The 23,123-nt window shown below is 47.2% G+C and overlaps 1 long non-coding RNA gene across 1 annotated transcript; it reads left to right on the plus strand.

Moving 5' to 3' along the window:
- Window positions 1-1,200: 1,200 nt before the first annotated feature.
- LOC134740219 (uncharacterized) lies at window positions 1,201-19,682 on the plus strand. Its single transcript, XR_010127516.1, has 3 exons — window positions 1,201-1,641; window positions 2,494-2,638; window positions 19,396-19,682. It is a non-coding gene; the product is annotated as an uncharacterized LOC134740219 (long non-coding RNA).
- The last annotated feature ends 3,441 nt before the right edge of the window (window positions 19,683-23,123 follow it).

Genomic DNA, 23,123 nt, shown 5'->3' on the forward strand with positions numbered 1-23,123 from the left:
ATTATTATTATTATTATTATACTTTAGGTTTTATGGTACATGTGCGCAATGTGCAGGTAAGTTACATATGTATACATGTGCCATGCTAGTGCGCTGCACCCACCAACTCGTCATCTAGCATTAGGTAGGGACATGGATGAAATTGGAAATCATCATTCTCAGTAAACTACCAACCGGATTTTTGTATTTGCTGTTTTTCCTGATTGTTGAAGGGTTCTTACAGTTAGTAACTGGGTTCTTTTTAATACTCAAGCTTAATTGAACAGTTACATTTTGTTACTAAAAAGCCATGAATGCTAATGGAAACTACAGCTCACTCAAAGCATCAGTTTACTTTTACAGAAGTTGTTAAAAAACCAGCTCTGCTCCAAATTTGCTGAACACACCAGTTAACAGTGATGTAATTTTGGAGAACTGAATATTCTAAATACATTTTAAAACCTTGGTTTAAAAGCTAATCAGTCATATTTACACCACTGTATCTGAAAGGAGAGAAAATGAGAACAGAAGTAACTTTATTGGAGAAACTGTGATTTCTTTGGACATTTAAACAAATCTCAAGTGGGTTAATTTCAGTTTGTTCTGATTTTAACTCCAGCAACAGGAATTTTCATGGCATTTAGATAAGTTATCAACTGGGCTAGGTAACAGATAAAAGATTGCATTTTCTTTTCCAACATTTGGGAGGTACACTTGTACAATAAGTGCAATAATTTAAAAATCGGTCTAGACTTCAATGAATGAAAATTATGCTTGTTAACTGTAGTGTCTGGAGTCCGAGCTGGGGTGTCAGTCTTGCCTATCCCTGGGCCACCGTCAAACAAAGCTGCTAATTCTAATGCTTTAAGTTTCAAATTGAGAAATATTGTTCTAATATGGCAACAATGGGGCTGTTGTCCTTTCAAGCGCTCTGCGATTACAGGCTCGTTTTATGCAAAACAAATGGCAGGTAATTGTGATTTAATTCTTTTCAAGTAAATTACAGTGGGTGCGTGACACAAAGCTGCTGCGGACCCTCCTTTCTCTGTCAATAGTAGAATTAATGATGGCAGGAGTAAAAACAGCAATTGTGCACAGCGGCTCTCCCTGGGTCCCCCACCCCAGCCAAGAGGGAACCTGCCAATCAGGCTGCGCCACCACCAGGCTGGGAAGCCTAGGGTCGCCGATGTTCCAGGATGGAATGTTCTGGTGTCACCGTGCGGGGGGGTGGAGGGTGTCACAGACCTGGGAACTCGCTCAGAGCCAGGGTCTCTGCTGGGGTCAGCGTCTGTGCGCTAAGGCCAGGGCGCAAACTGCGTGGGCACTGCGGGCACCAGGGGCTTACGGCGCTGGAAATACAAGGCCGAGTTGCCGGCGCAAAGAGTTCCCCGGGCGGGTTGGTGATGCGGCGCGCTTTGATAACAGGTTAATCCGGCCAACATTCGCTCTGCGTGAGATCCACCGGAGGGCTCCGGGAGACTGCAGTGCGACGGAGGGAGGCGGGGTGAGGCGGGGAGAGGCCCCTCTGCGAGCACCCTCTGGGCGCAGTGCGGTGGGCTATGCTCTGCGCATCCCCGGGCGCGCCTGGGTTCTCAGAGCCCAAGACCTGAGCCGCTCCGAGCGCAGGGCGCCAGTTCTCGTTCAGAAGCGGGAGAAGTTCAGGTGGGACAGGAGACACGGGGGTGAGGAGATCTTTGAGAGGGCCGGCCGGAAAAGTGGGGGTCGCCTGTGGCTGAGAGGGCCGCATGCCGAGGGTCCCGACCCCAGGCTCACCACAGGCAGCCTGGCGCGCAGTAAGGGGCTTTGGGATAGAACGTAGCACCTGGCTGAGTGCTTAACAACGATTGAACTGACCTCTGAAGGACTGTGGGCCCTGACCACTTCCCCTTGTACTTGGAACAAAATCCAAACTCCTTCCTGAGGCCCATGGGAAATATGTTCTCGGGCTTTTGCTGGGGCGTCTGCTCCAAAGTGCTCTGGATTTGAAATGCCAGGATGGAATCCTGCCTGCCCTATCCTTAAAGGGTGACTTGGAGCAGATTCCTTAACCTCTCTGGCCTACCAGCTGTAAATGGAGTTAACGGAACCCCACCTTCAAGGGCCCTTATGGGCACTTCATGAGCTACCAACAGAGTGCTTAGAATGTGGCCTGGCACAAGGTACAATGCCCAGTAAATATTAGCAGGGGTCACTCCGCCTTAGCCATGTCCATCTTCTTCATTTTCCTGGACCTCCCTAAACGTGTCCCTGCCACAGGACCTTTGCACTTGTAGGCAGAGCTCTTGCCCTGTCTGTCATGGCTTGTACTTCCGGCCTCAGCTCATCCTTTCTGGATGAGAGGATGAGACCATCAACCATCCCACCCTTCACTTTCATAAAGCTCTTTGTTTTCTTCCTAATATTTATCTTGATCTGAATGTTTGTCGCTATTTGCTTAGCGTTTATTGTCTGTCTTCTTCTCCCCAAAATGTAAGTTCCATGAGAATGGGGACCTTGTGTTCTTGTTCTCTGCAGGTGCCTAGCACCATGATCAGTGCCTGCTTTGTAGTAGGCACTACAAATTGTGGATTGGATGAATGGAGTCACTTCCCTTCCAACCTGCACGCCAAGGTGGTTGAACTGCCTCCTTTCTAAGTGCCAAAGTCTGTTTTACAAGGCTGTAAGTGAAATCACTGACATGGAAATTATATTTTCAAAATTAAAGGAACAATTTTCTAAAGAAATCTGGGTTCTCAAGAAGGATGCCAGACAACTGGAGACTTTTCTCTATGTCAGCATCCTTCTACCCTGACAAGTTCTGACTGTGGGCTGGAGCCAGCTTCTGTGAACTCTCTCCACAGCTCCCTCTTCCTGAGGATGGGGCTTGAGGGATGGTACAGGGGCCTTTGGGATTCCTCTCCAGTTGAGGGCTGTGCTGGCTGTGGCCCAGCTGGGCCCTAGGAACCCTCTAGACCTCCACCCACAGTGCAGCAATGCCTGCTTTATCTGCCCTTCGATGCCCCCTTCCCACTCCAGTGACTGCATCATGTGGCACTGGCCTTTGTCCTTAACCTCCTTGGTCAGAGCTTTTCTGTTCCTTTGACTGCCCCTCTGTGGCTTGGCGTTAGTCACAGATTCACACCTGCTTTTTCCTCTCCCCAGAGCCAGCTGCTTTAGACGGGCTCCTGCTAGGCTTGCCAGGCGGAATGAGGGAGCCTGAGGGGCTGGGTGGGGCTGAGATGAGTCAACTGGCCAGGGTCATTGTGTCTCAGTGCCCCGGCTGGAGCCGGGGTGGAGTATTTCCAAAACTGGCCTGCCTCCTGTCTCATGCTATTTATTTACTCAGTGAGATCATTATAAACAATGAGTATCTGGGCCACAGTGACCATCCTTGGTGGCAATTCCCATCCCAGGGTCCTATCTTTGGGACAGAATTTGGAGAGGATCTCTTGCTATCCAGAGAACAAGAAATATAAATACTTAACTCATTCATGTATCCAAAAGCAGCTGCTTAGCACCATTGGCACAGTGGTGGGTGCTGGGGACACAGATACAATAATAGCTAACACTTGTTTAGCACTTCTTATGTGCCAGGAACTGTCTTGGTGCTTCATGTGTGTTACATGACTTCATACAATACTCACAAATAGGTTCTTTTATTGTCCCCTTCTTATAGGAGGAAACTGAGGCTCAACACAGAAACAGATCACATGGCCAGGAGGTTGCAGGATCTGAGCTTGGAACCAGGACCTACACTCCTAACTACCATGTTGCACTGCCCCTCTGTTTCAGTCCCCAAAAGGGATAGGACACAACCTCAGCCCTCTTGGGGCACCAAGCCACAGAAGCAAACAGAGAAGGTGGGTGGGAGGGGGTAGCTCCCTTTATAGGAGATCAATAGTGACATATTACGGCTCTCACTACATACCAGGCCCTGTTCTAACTGGTTGACACATACTATTAGCTGTTGAAATCTTCGCAGCAACCCTAGGTGGTGGGGAGTAACATCACCCCCATTTTATAGGTGAGGCAGATCCTGCAGCTTGTCCATGATCTTGGGGCTAGAAACTGGCAGAGCTGGGACTTGAACTCAGAGACCCTTTGCTCCAGGGTCCCTGCTGTTACCCTCACCCTGTGTGAGGCCTCTGTCGGAGAGTCATGGTGCCCATGTGCTGATGTGCAGGCAGCCCAGAGGGTGCTGAGTCTCTGATTGCTCAGGTGTTATGAAAAACACCGTGCTTAGAGTTCGAAGACCTGGCTTAGAGCCCCAGAGCTGCTGCTTCCTAACTGAAACCCTCGGGGAATCTCCATTTCCTTGTTTGTAAACGGGGGTAATGAGGTCAGTTCTACCTGCCCCCCAGGGCCACTGTGAGTGAGGATTAAAGAAGATAACATACACGGAAGTGCTCTGTGAAGTGCAAACTGCTGACCTCAGAAACACTCAGTTCCATGGCTCTGGTCCGTGCTGGGCCCACCTCAAAGTTCATACCCTCTAGTTCAGGATGCATGGCCCATGGAAAATGAAGAAGTGATTTTTAAAAATTGCAAAACGGCTATAAAGATAAGATAATGAGATGCCTCATTTGATGATGTACATTATTAGAGAATTAAATGTTACTTTTTTTTTTTTTTTTTTAAATCTTTTTCTAGAAGGATTGGATTCAAAGGCACCTGGGTCAACACTTGCAGATGCCTGCAGGCCGGGCCTGGTGCTGGTGCTTTATGTGGTCAACCCCAGTGGGCCTTCTGCAGCCCTGGGAGTCGAAACTGAAATTGCATCCGTTTTATGGGCCAAGACATTGAAAGGTGAAAGAACTGGAGCTAGTGAACAGAGGAGCTGGTCTCTGAACCAAGTGCAGCTGACTCCACTCCCCGCAGCTTTGTTGCAGCTCTGCAGAATCCTCACACCAGCTTGGGAAGAAGGCTGCCCTTCTCTTCTGCTTCAGAACTTTCCGCTTTAGCTGCACATATATCTTGAGTGACTCCTCCCCACAACCTCAGCACTTTCATGTTTTTCAGCCCTTCCTATTGTTTTTTTATTTTTTTTTATTTTTAGTTTTTGAGACAGAGTCTTGCTCTGTTGCCCAGGCTGGAGTGCAGGGGTGCAATCTCAGCTCACTGCAACCTCCACCTCCCAGGTTCAAATGATTATTGTGCCTCAGCCTCCTGAGTAGCTGGGATTACAGGTGCGCATCGCCACACCTGGCTAGTTTTTGTATGTTTGGAGAGATGGGGTTTCACCATGTGGGACAGGTTGGTCTTGAACTCCTGGCTTCAAATGAGCTGCTCGCCTTGGCACCCCAAAGTACTGGGATTATAGGCATGAGCCACCGTGCCCAGCCCAGCCCTCCCTATTCTTAGGGCATCTACCACCCACATAATACCCCTGTTGAGTGTCTGGCGGCCAATTCCACAACCTGTCCACCGACCCAGCAGCTCGCTGCTTTTGTGTTAAAGGCTTGTGGTCAACACCCTGCACCTGAGCAAGGTGCAAGGCAAGGGAACACGCTCCATCCCCAGGAGCTCGCCGTGGGCCTGGACCTCCCCCAATGTGAGCAACACCTTGGAGGGCCAGGATGGCATGTGTTCGACAGGCAGTATAGCCTTGGGTTTCCCTCCACATTCACATCAGACCTGCCTCTGGCCCCAGAGGCTGAATTTATTTTGGCTTAAATGACAGGGTGGTCCGAAATAGTAAAAATACTCCCTTCTTGAAGCCACTGGGTGAATCTAGTAAGGTTGTGAAGGGGATGTCAGCTGCCTCTGGGATTGTGGTGCCACCCTAAATGGGCTGCTGGGCCCTGGCATGGTGCTCGGGTTACCAGTGACTGGTGACTTTACCAGGATGCCAATATGCCTTTGGGAGGGTTCCTGCCCTTAGACCATGACTTCCAAGGAGGCTGATTTAGGCTGTATGATGGGGCATGAGGACGACGAAGGCATGTTGACTGCTTGCTTTGAACGTGGGTGACCAAGAGCAACTCCATGCTGAATGAGTGTGAGAATGGGAATGAGAAGTCACTATAGGACTCCTCAGTGTAGCCACTGGGGACGGAGGCCCCATTCCTTGCTTACTAGCAAATTATATTATTTCTCTATGCCTCAGTTTCCTCATGCATAAAGGTAAGGTCATAACTGAATTGGGAGGAGTCAATTATGCAATATATAAAAAAGCATTTTGAATGGTGTTTGCCACAAAATAAGCAGGCAATAACTATTAGCTGACCCCAAAATATCAGCTCAACATTATCTTCTCTATGCACATTTGCCTTCCCATTCAAAATACATAACACACAACAGTCACAAAGTGGAATGCCTTTTCAACTATATGTTGACAAGAGACGAGCCAGAAGTATATTCCTGGTTTCACCACTTACCACTGTGTGATCTCAGGTAGTGACCTAGTTTTCTGTGCTTCAGTTTCTTTATCTGTTAAATGGGTATAAAATTTAAAAAATCAATTACTGATAGTGAGGACTAAATAGTGTACATAAAGCAAATAGTGCTTATTATTCTTTTTTACCTCCCTGCCCTTTTAACATTTTTCCCTGTCCAAGCCCTTTTGAAAGACTGATGTGTTCTCCAAGCCAGTTTTCTTTCCTTTCTGGGTGCACAGGAAGACATTTCCCAACCTCCTTTGGGGTCAGAGCCCCATGTGACTGAGTTCTGGCCAGTGGAGTGTGGGCAGGGATAATATATGCAGCTTTCAGGCCTGGCCCCTAAAATTTCTTGTAAGATCCTTCTTGCTTGTTTTCTCCTCCATCTGGCAACTGACTGTCAATGCTCAGCAGGACCTTGGGAACTATGTGTCGAAGATGCTGGAGCCCCTGCCAGGAAAACCCTGCCCTTCATTGCCTGTTCCCTGCAGGCCTGCTTGGACTGGGACACTTTGTATGAAATCATTGAGACACACAGGGTATTTGTTATTGCAGCTAGCGGTAAGCCTGTCCTGACAACACTGAATTTTATAGAACTTGTATCTAGTGTACACACCTACTTACATGCATTCAAGTTTTTGCACGTATTTGAGAGTCTTCTTGGTTCCAGCCCTCTTAGGCCCTTACTGCCTTAAAAAGCAAGACTCAGCAGTTGTTATTGATGGTAGTGAGACAATTCCTGAGAGCAACTTCCTGGCTTCAGGGTCTCCCTGCAACAGAGAGGTTCTGAAGATAGCCCCTTACCTAAGGAATTTTAGTGACAGCTGGCCTTTCAGGGCACAGGTCTCCTACAAAGGCACCGCTAATCACATCGACACTCTCCTTCGTGCTGCAGTTGCCAAAGTGCTTGCTCTCAGCCTCATGGCACACCCAATAGATTTGATGGATCACAGGTTAGAGGATCAGGCAGACTGCAGCTCCTCCCAACTGAGCCCTTGAGACTCTGCTCCAGAGCTCCTCCTTCCCATCCAGCCCTGCCCTGGTTCTGCCTTGGGTGAGATGGGCTCTCTTAGCACTGCCTCCCTGTTCAATCCCACACTCCCCAGAGGCTGAGGCTGTGCTGTTATCATTCCCCTTGACTGCTGCAGGGTTGGGGTGCACAGCAGACATCATTTGTTTTGCACAGAGTTGTTGATTTCAGGGATCAGGGACCATCCTGATGGTCTTCTGGAAAAAATAAAATTCCTCAGCTTGAGTGAGGTTTAAGTTAATAAAAGATAATGTAATATATCGAATGTCTGTTCTGTTCCGGGCCCTTCTCTTAGTTCGTTACCATCCCTCCAATCCTATGAGGTGAGTTTTAAATAGCCTGTGTTGTAGGCGAGGAAGAGGAGGTGTGAAAATGCCAGGCCCAGTGTGAAGATGCCAGGCCCAGGGTCCCAGAGCTGAAGAGGCAAACAGTTGGGTCAATCCAATGGTCATAATGGCTAGCATTTCCTGGCCCTTAACTGTGTGCTGGGAGCAATGTGTGTTAGGTGCTTTCAATGAGTTATTTCATTTCACTTTGATAATTTCCTTATGGAGTGGGGACTGCTGTTATCACCATTTTACAGGTGAGAAAAACAAGTTTTCATAGGTTAGGAGACATGGAGCCTAGATTCAAATTCAAAATCCTCTGCCTTTAGAGCTTGCACTTTCACTCCCTCGGCACCTGCATTGCCTACTCCTGCCACTTGGAAAGTGCATCAGGGACCAAGTAGGTGCTCATCTAGGGGCGGGGACTTTTGGATGGGAGCCGTCCTGCAGTTAGGGTGAACCAGCACCTACTGTGTGCAAACGCTGGCCCTCGGCCCTGTGACGATGCGTAGGATGCTCGACTGTTCCAAGCATTGGCATCCTGGTAGAGAGGGGTCTGTGTACCTCCACTTCCAGCCCAAATAAGTCAGTGCCGTGGGAAGGTGGATGCAGCTGTCCTCAAAGGAAAAGGAAGCAACAAGGGTAGGGGTGGAGATGGCTTTACCCAGGAAGTGGGATTGGGATGAGCCTTGTTTATTTGGATTTGAATCCCCGCTCTGTCACTTGTTAGTGGAATGACTTCAGGGAAGTTATCTAACCTCTGAGTCTCAATTTTATCATCTATAAAATGGAGGTGATAAAAGTACCTACCTAATAGGATGACCAGGAGGATTAAATGAGTGAATTAACATGTAAAGTGTGTGAAACACAGTAAGCTCTATATTATATACTTCTTTACTCTTTCTAATTACCAAGGACTTGTAGAATTTTAATAGGTGGAAAGAGAGGCATTGTATTACTCCATTTTTATGCTGCTGATAAAGACATGCCTGAGACTGGGAAGAAAAGGAGGTTCGACTTACAGTCCCACTTGGCTGGGGAGGTCTCATAATCATGGCAGAGGGCAAAAGGCACTTCTTATGTGGCGGCAGCAAGAGAGAATGAGGAAGAAGCAAAAACAGAAACCCCTGATAAACCCATGAGATCTCATGAGACTTATTCACTATCATGAGAATAGCATGGAAAACACTGGCCCCCATGATTCAGTTACCTCCCCCGGGTCCCTCCCACCACACTTGGGAATTCTGGGAGGGACAATTCAAGTTGAGATTGGGTGGGGACACAGCAAAACCATATCAGGCCTAATGCACCAAGTGAACGCCACAAGCAATTCTTCAGAGTTGAGAAAGCACAGGTGTGTTTTGAGAATAGTGAGCATCTCTCTCTGGCTGGTTTTTATGGGAACAATAGAAGATGAGGCTAGAAAGAGAGGTGGGGCCAGGTTGAAGAGTGTATACTTAACAGGCAACTGGGAACCAATGAAGGTTTTTGAGCAGGGGAGTGTCGTAGCCAGAGCTGAGTTTTAGAAAAATCCTTCTGACTGCAAAGCGTAAGGCAGATTGGAATGGGAGTAGTGGGAGAAGCCCAGGAGAATCCCATTGTCATTGACCAGGGGAGAAGAGAGTGGGACCTGGCAGGACAGAGAGAGCATGAGCTGGCACACATGGCAGAGGGAGGTCCCCTGAATCTTGGTGGTCTGTATGCTGTGTGGGGCGTGTGCTACCTATGCTATGTGCCTGGCCAAAGGCAGGCATTGTAGTGGTGCCCATCTCAGGTCCAAGTGAGTGACTGGGACCCACTGCAGGGCTTTCTCTTTGCAGGCCCAGGCCTGGAATGCAGTCCTTCTGGGCGTGATGTCATCAATGGTAGCTTTGGGCCAAGAAAGAGACAAAGCTAGAGAAATAGGGGACCAGCTTCCTTTCGGTCCTGAGAACTCAGGACACCTGGTATACTCAGGGTGATAAAGCTCCCTGATGGCCCCCAAAAAACAGGTTCCAGAAGACTCAAGTGGAAGGGAAAAAGGAGGCAGGCCCCTTTTGGGTTTTCATCTAGGTTTTTGAAAAGCAAAGCAGACTGGTGAAAGCCGCCTGTCTGAGGCGTGTTTTATCTTAACCTTTCCATGTAATCCTGAAAGCCCACCTAATCAATTGAAGATCATAAAATATTAGACTTAATGCTGCAAAGTGCTGCTTTTTAATTCACATAACAAGCTCCTAAATAATTCAAATAGCAAACAGACCCTGCAAGTCAATGGTGGGAGGCTGCTTGGATCAGCAGGAGAGTGTCAACACATGCCACATTTCCCAGATCGACTCCATTTCAAGAACCCTATTAAGTTAATTGCCGGTTTCTGACAGCAGAGAGCATGCTGGGAGCACAGCACGCTTTATTAGCCTCCATGGCATCTGGAGGCCTCAGCCATTTTGCCCCTACTTGCAGGCCCTAGGAGCAGCGTGGAAAAAAGTAAATCAAATTATGAGACAATAAATGCTTTTGGCAACACATGGGCATCAGATTCATTGGCGAATCCAAAAGCCTTCGAGTGTCAATTGTTTTTCTGTTAAATTTTTTACAGAAACCTCATCTATATGCTGCAACAGCCTCATAGGATGTCAGGAAGCAGTTCCATCATTTGGTACTGCATGGCTGATGCAGGTGAACGTTAATGGAAGTGAGGAGCCCCATCTACTGATGGAACTACTGGGTGAAGACAGCCTCTAAATAGAATGGGGGTTGGGGAGAACCTTTAAAGAGGCCCTCAATGATCCCAGAGTCCATGTTGCACATTCAGATTTGTAAGCAGATCTGCCTGGGTTTGGAAACCCAATGGAGACATGCGCAGGCTTCCAGAGTGGTCAGAGAGGGCCAGGGAAAGGCAGAGTGAAGGCAAGTTCCCCAGCCTTCAGTGGGGGAGATGTGCTCACTATGAGGGTCCCAAGCAGAGCAGGCATCAAGGCACTGTTTCCATGGCTACCTGCTCTCTACTTGGTGGTCCTGGTATACATTGAGTTCAGAGTGGGATGGAGGCATTGTGGCAGCTTGGAGATCTACTAGCAGGTGCATGCAGACTCTGATCTGTTCAATGTCAGCACCATTTTTTTTTTTTTTTTTTTTTTTCTGAGATGGAGTTTTGCTCTTGTTGCCCAGGCTGGAGTGCAATGGCACAATCTCCGCTCACTGTAACCTCTGCCTCCCAGGTTCAAGTGATTCTCCTACCTCAGCCTCCTGAGTAGCTGGGATTACAGGCACCTGCCACCATGCCTGACTAATTTTTTTGTATTTTTAGTAGAGATGGGGTTTCACCATGTTGGCCAGGCTAGTCTTGAACTCCTGACCTCAGGTGATCCACCCGCCTTGGCCTCCCAAAATGCTGGGATTACAGGTGTGAACCACTGCGTCCAGCCCAATATGCACCTTTGACACATAAGAAAATTCAGGCAAAGAGAGATTCTGTGACTGTCCCAGTGTCACACAGCCAGCCAGTGGCAGCTGGTTTTAGGACAAAACTGTTCTGATATCTGGCCTAGCCATCTTCCCATATTTTGCCATTTTCTTTCAGGCCTCGAGATTATGGTACAGTGGTGACAACCTAGATAAAATCTGTCCTGGCTCAACCACTTGTTGTCTGTGTGTCCTTAATTTAAGGAAAAGATATATAACTTCATTGTCCCTCTACCTTATTGGCAAAATGAGGATGGCGTTGCTTACCTGATGGATGCTTATGGAGAGGGTTAGATTAAATGACATGTATTAAATATCTAGTTCAGGACCTGAAGCATGGTAGCCAGGCACTCTGCAAAATTTCCTTCCCATCATCTGTGTGGGAGACTCTTAGAAGAGCAAATTTATTGTATTTCTAGATAACTCCGTTAGAAACCAATAGTCTCCCAATGTATTAGGTGTGCACATCTGAATTTTTACAGGAAATTTTCATGAAGTAAAACAAACTACTCTCTCAAGTCTCCTCTTGACCCAGTCCTTAGATTTAGCCTCAGTGTCTGCAGAAAGGATGCTTTGTTCTGGATCAGGCCTTTGATACGATCGGAATACAAGAGGAAAGAACATTGGAAAATGATTAGCAGGTTTGAGGAGGCTGGGGCTAAGACTTCCAGCAGGTCAAAGCGAGAGCAGGCAGATTGACTGTTTTGATCCTGGTTCTCCAGGCTGCCTGTATTCATGGAATTGCTCCATTTTGATGCTGGAAGGAACCTCAGAAATGGAGTCTGGCATCTTCATTTCATGGGTGGGGAAACTGAGGCTCAGAAGGAGTAGGTGACTTGTCTGGGGTCAAAGAGCTAGTTAGTGCAAAGTCAGTGACAGGAGCTGAGTCTCCTCCCTCCCATTTCTGTCCTCTTTCCAGTTCTCAGACAGTTGGGAACAGACCTTCCTGGCAGAAGAGCTGATTCCACCTTCCCTGGAAGACACAGGGCAATGCCTAAGCATTGCTACATTCTGCATTTACAGAGAGGACATGCCATTGCCCCAAGACCTCTCTCTGAAAATAATTTTGTCAATTCATAATGAATCTGTAATAATAAAAGCTATCATTTTTAAGAACTGAATTCCAGGCATTTTACTTACATTATCCATGCAGCCCTTTGAGATAGGTGTTACTATGATTCCCATTTTACAGAGGATAAAACTGAGGCTTAAGGGTGAAGAGGCTTTTGCCCAAAGCCACACAGCTCGTAAGAATCAGAGGTAGGACTCTGGGTTCATTTTGACTTATGCTCCTTTCCTGTGGCACCTATCTCTCTTAGATTTCAGGCTTTGGCTGGAAGGAATGGAGGTCTCTAGAAGGTGAAATAGGGAGAGATGGGTCACTTACCCTGAGGTTTAGCACTAGCCAAGATGCGTAGGTACTAGGACCCTCATCCTGCACCAGGACATTCTGCCCCCTTCCTCCCCATGTCCCCCTGTGTCTCTTGCTGAGAATGGACTGGTAGTCAGGGACCCAGAGCTCCTCTTTGACACAACCACCAGCCTCGAGTAAATAAGTGTGTATATTAGGATCAGGCGGAGCTGCACATAACAGAAACCCCAAGAAACAGTGGCTTAAATGCAGACAGACTTCCCCTCTGCATTGAAGAAGTCCTGGGTAGGCTGGTGTGGTGGCTTCATAATCATCTGGGCCCGGGCTATGTCTCTCCTCTTGCACTGCCATTCCCAACATATGGCTTTTGTCCTCAGTATTTCAGGATGCCTGCTGCAGCTCCAGCCATTGTGTCTGCATTCCAGGCAATGGGAAGGAGGAAGAGGGTAAAGCAAAAAAGGACTTTCTCCAGTTGTCTTTTCTCCGTTTCAAAGAACCTTCCCAGAAGTCCTTGCCTACTAGCTTCTCATGTTTCATTGGCCAGAACTTCATCGTGTGGCCACACCTGGCTGTAGAAGGCGCTGGGCAGTAGAGTCTTTGATTGGAAATATCACTGACTGTAGAATAGAGGAGCTCTCGATGGCGGAAGAATGGGAGATCGGATCCTGGAGGAGCAGCGAGCAGGCTCTGCAATGCCAGATTCTGTGCCAGCTCTCTTACTTGCCAAAGTCTTGGTGATGGAGAATGGTGGTATTTTGAACCAGAGAAAACTCAGGTTTGATGAGTTTTGTAACACTCTGAGATCATTGGAAACAGCCTGCGATGCAACAGGCTTACGGTGCTTTCAGGGCCATCTGTTCTGGAGGTGGCAACAATGATGAAATCAATAGCAATTCATACTGTCAGTGGCTTTCACCCCAGAATGTCGCCTTTCAAAATATAGATAAATTTTACTTCTCTGAATTTATTTTCCTGTTCATGACACATTTAACCTGCGAGTCTTCTGAGGCCGACTGGAGGATGGATTTCCTGTTCTGAGCTGCTCTCTGATGATGATTAGTCTATAGACACAAACACAGACACCACTGAGCCAGCACCATCCATACACCAGCAGTGTACATGTGGCAAGGCATGTCACCCCTCATGACAGTCTTGCAGGTTGAGGGATCATGATCCCATTTTACAAGTGAAAAGTGGAGGCTCAGAGAAGCCAAGCAACTTGCCCCAAATTGCACAGCTGATAAATTCCAGAGCTGGAGAGAATGCCTTCCAGCATACTGCACAACCCCTCAGTTCATTTACTGTCTTCGCCCTTACCTCACATGGCTGACAGTGGTCCCTTGTGACAACAGGGGCATTCCTGAGACCTCCAAGCATACACTTTCTTCTAAAGCCCTTTTCTTGCCTCCACCTCTTCCTTTCTTTTCCACTCTGGATCTTCCTCTAATCTTGGAAAGACCCCTGGAAAATTGTATCTTGAATGTAGCCTCATCCCCCGACTCCCTTGGCAGACTCAGGCCACCCATGCCTCCTTTCCAGGCCCTGCTGTGCCCATTTGGGCACCCAGTCCAGCTTCCCTTCCTGGGCGCCTTGACTCCCAACTGCAGATTAAGTGTCTGGAAATCATGGTACTCAAGGTATGGTCCACATTGCCTGCGGGCCTAGGACCAAGATCTGCAAGTCAGAACAAAACACCAGCTGTCTCTGTCTCCTGCACCCATCCCCATCCCGGTGAGTGAGGACACAGAACTGAGGACGAACCCGGAAAGCCCTCTTCTCGCAGCCCCAAGAGGCAGGAAGAGAAGTGTGTGTGCAGCGGAGGCCCTGTGGCCCGGCAGCGTCTCTCGGGTTTTGATATACATAATCTAAATATATACTTTGAAAATTGAAAAGTGCTCACATATAGAATGTGGCTGCGGGGAGAGGATGCTCTTTTTGAACTTGTCTCTTTAAAGACAAAATTTGCAAAGTGTTTTCCTGCCCTTAAGGAGACACTTGAACATGGCAGCAGATGTAAAATGGAAATTGAAGTGTCTCTCCCAGGCCACCGTACACGGATCAAACAGGCACGGTCTATTCTAAGCGCTCATTAATAGCTGGTCTCTGAGGGCCCGGGCAGCAGCCAGAGGATTTTACTCATTAAAAAGGTGGCAAGGTAGAGTTTTGTGCTTTCCCGGCTTGTCGCTGTGCGATCTTGGTGCTCAGACGTCGCCAGCAGGCCTCAAGTGAACGCCCCGAGATTGCTGGCGTGGAGAACCTTTTTTGCCGGGTTCGAAAGCGTCACCCACTCATGGATGGGGCGAGAAGCCCTTGCTGTTTGTCAAGTAGATCTCTCTCTTCCTAGGCGGGCCCAGAACAGCATTATCTCAAGCCAAATGCAGAGAGAAAAGAGCTTTCACTTGTCAGCTAAGAAAAGATCGTCTGCGATTCTCAACGCAGCTCTGTGGTCATCTCGACAGCCCAGCAAACCACACAGAGCCACCACGCTAGGCTTTGGCGGGGACGCCTGGGGTCCTCAGATGGCCCTGCCAGGGACCAGACTCTTGGAGGCTTTGGCATCTCCACAGTGCCCACTGGCACGGAGGCTGCTGGCTTATTTAGAAGGGAGTCTCTGGCCCCACTTTCTACCCCCACTTTTTGTTTGTTCTCTCTCGATTCTTTCAATGTCTAGCATCAGCATTTTGTGAGTGGGGTGACATTGTCTTGTCACTATAGATGCATTCACAGAGGCCCCAAGCAGTTTTCCCAGGCATCTTGAAGGCTGCCTCTCCACCCTCAAGCCTCCTCGTGGAGGCCAGGTGGAAGCCTCACTGGCCTCTAGGCTGCGGTGCCTTTGTGTGCCCTGTTCATTCCTGCTCTGGACTTCTGCTGTGGTTCTCCATGACTGCAGCCTCCCCCTCCTCTTCTCATGGCCAGCTCAGATGCCGCCTCTTCTGAGAGGTCTTTCCAGCCGCCCCCCTGCCGGCTGCTCACTGTTACCTTAGTTCAATTTGGAAAGATCTGCTTTATTCGGTAGCTTCCTCATTGATTGTGGTCTCACTACACTGCAAGGTGAGGGCCGAGAGGGCATGGACTTTCTTCACCTTGTTACCCTGCTTCCCCAGTGGTTAGCATGACGCTTGGCCCGCAAAGGTGCTCCATTTTTTTTTAATTTTTAAATTTTTTATTAAAAAAATTTTTTTTTGAGATGAAGTCTTGCTCTGTCGCCCAGGCTGGAGTGCAGTGGCTCACGATCTCAGCTCACTGCAACCTCCGCCTCCCAGGTTCAAGTGATTCTCCTGCCTCAGCCTCCCGAGTAGCTGGGATTACAGGCGCCCACCACCATGCCCGGCTAATTTTTTGTATTTTTAGTAGAGACGAAGTTTCACCATGTTGGTCAAACTGGTCTTGAACTCCTGACCTCAAGCAATCCACCCGCATCAGCCTCCTAAAGTGCTGGGGTTACAGGCGGGAGCCACCGTGCCCGGCCAGTGCTCCATTTATTGAATGCCTAACAAAGGAATGAAGGAGGGGTTCTCCCATCCCAAAGCCCGGCTCTTAGTCACTCCACAAAGAGCAGCCCTTTGGGGATTTAAAAAATGTGTGAACTTTAGTCGCTTCTGGGCTGCAGTCCCCAGCTCCCCGGGTGCAGAAATGCTGTGCGCTGCCCTACAGAGCACATTAGGTCGGGGTCTCCACAAGGACATGGAGCCAAGACTAGGACAGGGAGGAGTCGCTGGCAGAGAGTTTCCTGTAGGGGATGTTTTCATGATACAATATCAATACTGTGTCAAGAAATGAGTTGATCTATTTTTACCCCTCATTAGCAGATATGAAATGTATTGTTTATGAAATGCTTGGCTGTCTATATCAAACTAAATTGCAAAATAATTAAGTTCGATATTAATGAAATAATGAAATATGTTCAGGGTTGGAGGGGGTAGGGAGACAGGACGACCGTTCTGCAACTTTTTTTTTTTTTTTTCAACACAAGGGACACCTGGCTTGTCCCTGATAAGACTTGAGTTGGCCTGTAGAAATGCATCCTGTACAACCACAAATGTAAGGGAAATAAGGCAGGAAAATAAGTTCGAGTGAGGACTCACTGCACAACAGGTAGGCCACTCAAAGCCAAATGGGAACTACACATTTGGCTTTGAGTTTCTTAGAAGCCAAAGCAAAGAGAGAAGGAAAAGCAGTTCTGAGGTTCTTAAGAGGTGCAAGGCCTGCAGCTTTGGAGGGAAGAACAACAGAGACGGAAAAATGGGGATAATCTTGATTCAGTTTTAAAAAGAACCTCAAATAACTCCTTAAAAGATCAAAGAATTATCAGGTATGGTCTTAAGGTGCCAATCCTGGTGCTGAAATATACCTCCGCAGTTACTTAACACTGCCTGGCAGGTGTGCCATGATGCTCTGAAGACCTGGGGCACCTGGGCTCAAAGTCCACCCAGGCCTCTGTCTGAAGACCCACCATGACTGTACCTCCCTCCTAGGGAGAGTGTATGATTATATAACTGGGTGAATGGAGGATCCAAGAGCAGGTTGTGATTAAGGTGTGAGGGTGCAGAAGTCTGGGGCCCTGGGACTGGGTGAGGCTGGAGGGTGAGGGTTTGGGCCGAGGCTGAGAACAAGCATGCACTAAATTCACAGGCATGGCACAGTGCCAGTTGGATGCTGTGGATGGCTGGTGGGATGGAGTGCCAATTGTGGCACTACTGCACCATGTCCGGGATGTGACCCTCGTCTCTCTGGTACACATTAGGCACCCAAAGTGTGACTGGGCCACAGAGTCCCTGGAATCTCCAGACTGTCCTGACAACAGGCTCAAAGTCTCCTTCCCTGAGAGCACTGCATGTTCATCTTTGTTTTGTAAACACCTATATGACATTTGAAAAAAGTCCCTGAATGAGTGGAGGAATTAATGATTGAACTCGTAAATGCCATGATTATCATGGTCCAAATCCCATCCTTCCTTCACGTCCCATTCAGGGTCACTTCCTTTAGGAAGCCCTCCCTGAATTCTTCTGCCCTTTCCTTCTCAGGACTCTTGCAGTGCTGGCTGTGGTATCAACATGTCAATACTTCCCTAGGTGCTAAGAATCGGTATGTCTTTCTCATGTTTTCTGTTGTTCCTCACTCCAACTGGACAACAGAGTCATTTTTTCAACAAACATGCATTCGGCTCTCATCATCTTCCCTGTACTATGTTAGACCCAAAGGATTCAAGAGCAAGCCAGACAGATGTGAAGCTTACAGTCCAGGGCAGGGGCTGGTGAACTGCTGCCCACAGGCTGAATGCAGCTTGACTCTTGATTTTTGTAAATAAAGTTTTATTGGAACACAGCCATGCCCATTTGTTCATGCATTGTGGCTAACTAGCATGGCAGAGTTGAGTGAGTTGTCATGACAGAGATCATATGGCCTGTAAAGCCTAAAATATTTCCAGTCTAGCCCTTTACAGAAAAGTTTGTTGACCCCAGTCTAATGGGGAAGACAAGCTAGAAACAGATCATTACAGCAATGACATATGACATGAGGGATAAGAACGAGGTGATAGGCAGGCCAGGCGTGGTGGCTCATGTCTGTAATCCCAGCACTTTGGGAGCCTGAGGTGGGCGGATCACAAGGTCAGGAGTTCAAAACCAGCCTGGCCAATATGGTGAAACCTCTTCTCTACTAAAAAATACAAAAATTAACCGGGCATGGTGGCGCACGCCTGTAGTCCCAGCTACTCGGGAGGTTGAGGCAGGAGAATCGCTTGAACCCAGGAGGTGGAGGTTGCAGTGAGCTGAGATCATGCCACTGCACTCACACTTCAGCCTGGGTGACAGAGCAAGACTCCATCTCAAAAAAAAAAAAAAAAAGAACAAGGTGATGAGGACAGCAGAGTGGGAACATGTGCCTTACTGTAGATAGGGTGGTCAGGGAAAGCTGCTGTCAGGGAAATGTTATGTGAGCTGAGAAATGACTAATGAGAAGGGCACCACGTGCCCATCTGCGGAAGAGCATTCGTGGTGGAGGGAAAAGCATGTGCAAAGGTCCTCTGGTGTGCCTGGTGACATGGAGAAAAGCTAGGTGTCCAGGAATGTAGTGAACAAGCGGAGTGTAGGACAGATCCAGTGTCAGGGAGGTGGGCAGGAGTCAGAGCAGGGGCTCCCAAGGGGGGCAGTATTGACCTCTAAAGTTTATTGGGCTATTTCAGGGGCAGTAGGTCGGCGGGCAGGTGCCAGGGAGGATGCAAGGTTTCAAGCAGTACAGGTAACAGTCCCACACAACCGGTGACTGTCCTGGGTCCTGCCTGACTTCAGGATGTCTTGGTGGATATTCACATAGGTAAAAGACCTATTAGTGAAAATCTGAGCCTGGACTTAACTCTCTTATTCATATAAACAGAAAGTGATTTTTTAGCATAGTTTCAATTATATGTGGAATTGTCTAGGAATGCAACTACTATGTAAATTAAGGGAAGATCACACTGTGTTTTGTTCAGAAGGCTCACAAGCAGTGCTGCCCACGTTGGGAAAATCAGGTCACCCATGGTAACATCACTCTTGGTATTTGAATCGCCAAAACAACATACATGTTGTCAGTCTGTATTTGTAGCTGTGGCATTCTCTATGGTTTTACACCCAAACATAGGTACCTGATTGCTTTCTGGTGTTCACTAGAGAATCATGTCAGAGGATTTACCCATTGAAATGCATGCTGTTTTGTGACAAATTACTTCTTTTTTGTTTGTATATTACATTATTGTGGTTTTTGTTTTAATTTATATTAAAATAATATATTTTAGTATAATATTAAATATATATCTTGTATTATTTTGTTTTTATATTATAGTTAAGATATTATATTTATTAAGACATCTTGTGTGTAGATCAATTATACAATCACTGAATTTTGTTTCAGGATATCAAAGGAGCATTACAAAATATTGTCTAACAGAAGTACCAGGGCTGGATCCCAAAGTTTTGTGTAGATCTTGATAAAGAGTTTGGATTTTATTCTAACAAGCGTGAAGAGCATGACAATGTTTGCAGAAGAGTGATGGCTTCTTTCAGGCAACAGTGACAATTACACCTCCTCTTTTTCTCTTTGATCCTCCACCCTCTCCCTCCAGCACCTGGTACAAAGCTGGGTACCCAGCAGACACTCTGTAAATTAAAGTGCTGCCAGCCTGAACAATCTCAGTAGAAGAGCTAAGTGGGTCCATTTCCTTACTTTACAAATGAAGTCGCTGAGGCTCAGGGGGTTAAGTTTTTTTCCTGAGCTAGGTAATATCTGGTTAAGTAAGATCTGATAAGTATGTGTGTGTGTGTGTGTGTGTGTGTGTGTGTGTGTTTGGACAGGGGGCGCTTCCACCCTTCACTGCCCCAATAGCAGTCAGTCCTATTCCTTTTGACTTCTCTACTTGCTGCTCTACCCACCGGCCTCAGGCCACCTCCCCTGGTCCACCCTGCCCTGGTCCACCCAGCCCTGGTCCACCCTGCTCACAGAACTTCCCACCTGGTCCCTGTTACCTGACTGATGCCACAGGCATCACTGGGTCCCAGGAGCCAGCCTCTTTACTTTTGGACCCCAGGCCGGGATCTAAAAATATCTCTGAGTATTCCCAACACCTACAACAGATGTGCCTGCACATTACCTGGTCCCAGTGGTGGGGAGCAGGGGAGGAAAGGGCATCGTTGTTCTAAAAGCATTACACATTTAATTTGCAAAGTTACATCACGCATTTGTGCACAGGTCAACTTTCTGGCAGTTGATTTCGAAAACAGCGACAGGTCGAGGACCCTGAGGGTGTCCTTTGCAGAGAAGGCAGGGGAGGTTGTGGAGGCCTGTCAGATGCTTTCACACACTCAAGGCCAGTACTCCCCTTCCCTCTCATAGATGAGAAATGATGGACATTCATGGGGCCCCTTCTCTGAGTGTCCCAGGTACCTCTGCAGACACTATTATATTTCTTTCTGAGATCAACTTTGCAGAGTGTGCCTTGGTGTCATCCTCATCTTACAGGTGTGGAAGCTGAGGCCTAATGAGGCCATGTGTCTTCCATTCCCCTTATACACCATGGGACATGGGGCAGAGCATAAGCTTGAACCCCGGTCTCTAGGTTTTTTTCTACCACACAGTGCAGTGAGAGACATGAAGGGGGTTGATGTGTATAGAATACATATACATGCACATCCAGCTATACTTTTTAAAAAATTATTATTGGATGGGTCTGGGTTCTCTGTTTTATAAGTGACAGATACAACTATTGAACTCATGTGAGATTATAGCCAGGAGTGCATAAAAAGCTGTCCTCAGAACAAGTTGAATGGGAAGTTGGTGAAAACGAATAAGGTTGAGTTCACTCCACAGCCCCACAGATGCAACTGATTTAATTGACCAAATAGTTTTCTTGAATTACTGTTGTTAATTTAAGAGTTTAAAAAATTTAACCTGAGAGTAGTTTTGTGTGCTAACCGGATGATTTGGAAGGTTATTTGGTTGATAAAATGAATCCTTGATACATTATAAAGTTAAAACCCTATTCCTTACTTATGCTTCTAAATTCTGCTTATAAATTATATTCTTCTGTTTCTTTTAGTGATGTTGTTTTAATTGTGTAAAATATGCATAATGTAATATTTACCATTTTAATAATAATCAACTGCATAATCCAGTGTCATTGAGTATATTCACACCGTTGTTCACAGATATACTTAAAAAAACAAATAAAAATTATCTTCTGAGAATCCTAGCAAAGAATAATTGAATCAAAGGCTTTGAGGGGAAAGAGCACCACCCACATCCAGTTCCCAGGGTCCAGAGACTGCTTGAATGCACATCAGCTTGTCCAGGAAGATGTGCATTTCTAGTAGATTTCATCAGTCCCTGAGACTTCTTGGTAACCACTGAGACCTCCTCTCAAATTCAAGCCTCCTCTTCCTCCCTCTATTTTTTCCCCAACCAGATTTGCACTTTCAAAAACCCTTCAGATAATCACAGACCCAAGAAACTTCCACTCCTCTGAGGTTTAATTAGGAGAAACTGTCTTTCTGGTACTTCCGAGAGCCTTGCTCTAAATTTCTCAGAGGAAAGCGAAGGTTCGCAGTGGATGAGTGGGAGTGAGCAGAACCTGTGAACAGCCTCCCACTGTGGCCCCCTCTCTCTCCTGCAACAGGGAGAAAGCCGTGTTGTAGGTCATGGAAATCACATTGTGCGTGTGCCCTGCATCATTACGACCCAGAGAATGGGGACGATCGGAACGCAGGATAACACATTAGCGATAGATAATAGAGTCTAAATAAACATAATCAGCTTTCCTCTCTGTCTCCAGACCAAAGCTTATCTACAAATACCCTAATGACGCCCAACCAGCCAATTACTCCTTTCTTGGAAGAGCCCCTTATTAATGGCGTTGCAGTGAGGGAAAAACATTAATTATTGGACACAGTGGGATCTTTTACGTTCTGTCTGGTCTGGACAGCACCAATTAATGCAACAATTATTATCAACGACCAAGGCAGCATTCTGAGTGCAACCACCCTGGGTTGGCTGGCTAGGGTGGGAAGAATGTGTCCTTGGGGGAACATCACCCACACCCTTTTAAGGAGCCTGCTTCCTCGTCACTGTGGACATTGCTGGAACGAAGCAGAGGGTGACCACAGTGGTTGGTTTTTCTTTTTAACCTTAAGAAAGTGCTTCCAGGGTTCTAAGTGGGGGGAAGGGAAAGGAGGTCAGGCACTGGTCTGTTGCAAGGAGTTGCTAAGTGAAGCCAGGCAGAAGATTTAAAAAGATGCTGCGTTCAGAGCAGGGAACACCTGACTTGGCCCCTGCCCACTCCTCCAGCCCCCTCCCCCTCACTCATCACATTCCAGCCCCACCACTTCTCTCCCAGCTTCTCCAATTCAGCTGTGCTCTGTCTGCCCTAGGACATTGGCACAAGCTCTTCCTCATGCCTGAAAGGTCTTCCCCTGCCCTTTGCAAGAGCGTCTTTCTGAACTCACTCTAAAGGTTATCTTTGTAGGAAGGTCTTTCTTGAGCCTGAACCCAAAATATTCCTCTTCCCTAATTTTCATCACTTCTTGTTTCTATTTTTTGCGCATCTATCACAAATCATATTAAACAGATATGTCTTCTTATTTTTTCAATGTCTGTCTCCCCTATAGGAATGCCAGCTCCATGAGCAGGGGCTTTGTCTTTTCTCCACCATCTATCTGAATGTCTTGCACTTAATAGGTGCCTCATAAATATTTGTGAGTAAATGAATAGATCCGCCCATTGTGTAGAAACAAATTATACTTGAGAGTCCCCATGCCAGCTGTCACACAGACTAAACCAGCTATGCTCTTGCAGAAATTGCACAGAAAAAGAAAAAAAAAAAAAAGCCCAAACTGTTCTATTAATAGCAACAACATCTCCTGCAAACTCTATGTCGACTCTTTTACATTTCAAAAGTAATGAACATGGGCCGGGCGTGGTGGCTCATGCCTGTAATCCCAGCACTTTGGGAGGTTGAGGAGGGTGGATCACCTGAGGTCAGGAGTTCGAGACCAGCCTGGCCAACATAGTGAAACCCTGTCTCTACTAAAAGTACAAAAAAAATTAGCCAGCCGTGATGGTGGGCACCTGTAATCTCAGCTACTCGGGCA

This window comes from Pongo pygmaeus, chromosome 8 (genome assembly GCF_028885625.2).
Source record: "Pongo pygmaeus isolate AG05252 chromosome 8, NHGRI_mPonPyg2-v2.0_pri, whole genome shotgun sequence".
NCBI classification, from domain to species: domain Eukaryota; kingdom Metazoa; phylum Chordata; class Mammalia; order Primates; family Hominidae; genus Pongo; species Pongo pygmaeus.